At 44.4% G+C, this 2,661-nt stretch overlaps 1 long non-coding RNA gene across 2 annotated transcripts in view; it reads right to left on the bottom strand.

Moving 5' to 3' along the window:
- LOC107201161 overlaps positions 1-182 on the bottom strand; it is an 11,444-nt gene extending 11,262 nt beyond the window's left edge. For both annotated transcript variants that reach the window (XR_001520048.2, XR_001520050.2), the window contains exon 1: positions 93-182. This is a non-coding gene — a long non-coding RNA (uncharacterized LOC107201161). The remainder of the gene's footprint in view (positions 1-92) is intronic.
- Positions 183-2,661: the final 2,479 nt, after the last annotated feature.

Raw genomic sequence — 2,661 nt, 5'->3', positions numbered from 1 at the left:
TCCCTGAAAGCAGTAATGAAAAGGCAATCAACCTTCCCGCACCTTCCCGCACCTTCCCGCACCTTCCCGCACCTTCCCGCACCTTCCCGCACCTTCCTTCCCATAAAATAAAGCAACAAATGGTATCTGCAGCACTGACAGGACTTGCTGTTTGCTGAGGCTGAGGTACAGCCATTGGCTGTTTACCTAGAGCAGAGAAATAAACAGATTTCAGAGTAAAGGTCAATGAAGCATTTGTCCTCTCCCTAAATTACACAAGAGTGTGCCCTCATGCAGATCAACATAGTTACCCTGGCTTGTGTCTTAGCTCATTCCTTTCATCCAGAAGTGAACATTCCTGCTTTTGACACGTAGGGTAGTGAACAAAGTTCAAGTGGAGCTGCACAGAGGGAGAGCTCCCTAACGTTGTCATGGGAAAAGGGCTGCTGTCCAAAATAATGGTGTCAGCAGCATGTGTACATATTCAAAATGTACATTTTATGAATCCATGGGTTTGTATGGGTATTCAGAGAATGTCAGAAAGCAAACACAGAAAACCCCTCCACAGAGTTCACCCAAATATGTGGCCAGCATACTCCAGGAGGAGGGAGAGAACTGGGAGGGAAGAGATTTACGTGACAGAAGGAGCTTTTTTTTCCCAGTGTGTGGCCATACTAAATATAAAAGTCATGAGTAAGAGGCATGGGAGAATATGAAGAAATCCCTTTGGAGCAGTTAGAGGTCAAACCCTGTTTCTTTGGACATGAATCCAAATGCAGGGTGCACTCAAGTGAACACGTGTGTGGATGTGGTCCACTGGCTCTGCCTCGGCCTGCAAAGTGTGGCTGGATGCAAATGCCAATGTGTCACTCACACCTCTTTGAGAGTCCTCCTGGGCCACCACAGTGCATTGTTCTGTTTCTTCCTCACATCACAGGGAAGTCTTACAGGGAAATCTCTACATTGAACAGGACATGGAAAAAATGATTCTTGTTTTTATTTGACAAGTGCCATTGTGCCCTGAGGCCTGGAGCTCTGCCATGCAAAGCATCACGCCACGTGAAACGAATACCCATTCTGGCTTTTGGCATCACTCTGCCTCTGAGGAAGAGTCACTCCCAGACTCTCATGCTCCCCCTGCTCAAGATGAGAGTCCTCAGGAAGGCTCAGGACTCCAGCACAAGCCCTTCTCTAGGACACATGTTTGTGACCCCCATATTTCGGGTTTGCCTCTTCTCTGTTCAGCATCTATGACTTCCTAGGCCGTCATCAAAAAGGAAAAGTAGCTGCTTCTTGCCTCCCTGACTGTGTGCAGTGAATTTACTCCTGCAGCTGGCTCCATTCTCTGTACCACATCACTAGAAGGTGGGATAATACAAGGACAGTCTATCTTCATATGGTGTAAAGACATTTGGAAAAATAATGTTTTCTAAACCTCCTTCATTCATCTTTAGGAGCACTGAGCTTTGGAAAACCAGATGCTCAGGCATATAATTCAGGTACAAGGCTGGTGCAGTGAATTAAAATCAGTGCAGGAAAGAATCCTGACTCTTATTACAAAATGTGGCTCAAACCCTCAAGCATTTGTGCTCTGATATAACTGAAACTTTGCGGGAGATTCTGGGTCAAAATAGAAGAAAAAGATAATTTATGGCATTCCTAACATGTCCACATCCTCCCCCAGCACATACCTGTCATTTACATTTGTTGTGGACTTTACTCAGACAATTTATTTTTCCTTGCAAGATACTGGGAAGTTTTCTTTTTCTTTGCATGAGAAATAAGAATACACACAACAACAGAAATGTCATATAGGAGTGAATAGAAACAAAAATAAACTTCATTAAAAATGATTCTGTATTAGATTATAACAGCAAGAAGTTATCACAGACCAATAACTTCAGCTAGGGTGAAAAATGATAGAGCAGTTACACGATGCCAGCTGAACAGATGTAGTTGTTCTAAGAACCAAAATCTGCAAGACACACCAGAACTGTTAAAATAACACCTTCTAACAACTAACAGTCTTCTCCACTAAGAAAGCAGATGAGAAATCACTTGCTACTTTTTTTTGGTAAAAGGTCCTGCCACAGAAAAACCCACATTTCAGAGGCATGCTGGTGGCCTCAAGCCAGCAGGATCTGCAGGTGTCAGGTGATGTCAGTGTGGAGGATGCACTCAGGTGCTGTGTTCTTCCAGCAGGTGGGATGCTCGGCATGTGCCGTGGTCAAGAAAATATGACTTCCACCAGAAAACAACTTTGTCAAGTGAGAAGCTTGCCCTTTCTGCCTGTCTGACACACATCCAGACTTGGAAACAGTTATCTGTCAAAAGCCACAGCGCTTCTTCCTCTGCTTTGCTGTAAATGACCCATCCTCTGCCCCAAGCATCTGCTTGGACTATTCAGATCCTTACAGTATCCAAGAGTGCCCAGTATCCCAAAGCTGGCCTTGTCCCCCTGCAATACCCCTTGCAGGCTCATTGAGAGCAAGTTATCACTCAGCCCTCAAAGAGGAAGGCTGTGCTCCTGGAACACATCCCTCATCTAGCAGAGTCCAAAAAAACCTGCTAAAAAAACACAGCTTTTTGTTTCACCAATTAACACTTCCCACTATAGCTGATTCAAGACAATTGCTGAGTTATTTGTGGAAGGTGGTTTTTTTTATTTCTTGAACTGTAGCA

Source organism: Parus major, chromosome 3 (genome assembly GCF_001522545.3).
Source record: "Parus major isolate Abel chromosome 3, Parus_major1.1, whole genome shotgun sequence".
In the NCBI taxonomy this organism is placed as follows: Eukaryota; Metazoa; Chordata; class Aves; order Passeriformes; family Paridae; genus Parus; species Parus major.
The sequence above is the reverse complement of the archived record's forward strand: the minus strand, read 5'-3'. Positions and strand labels throughout refer to the sequence as shown.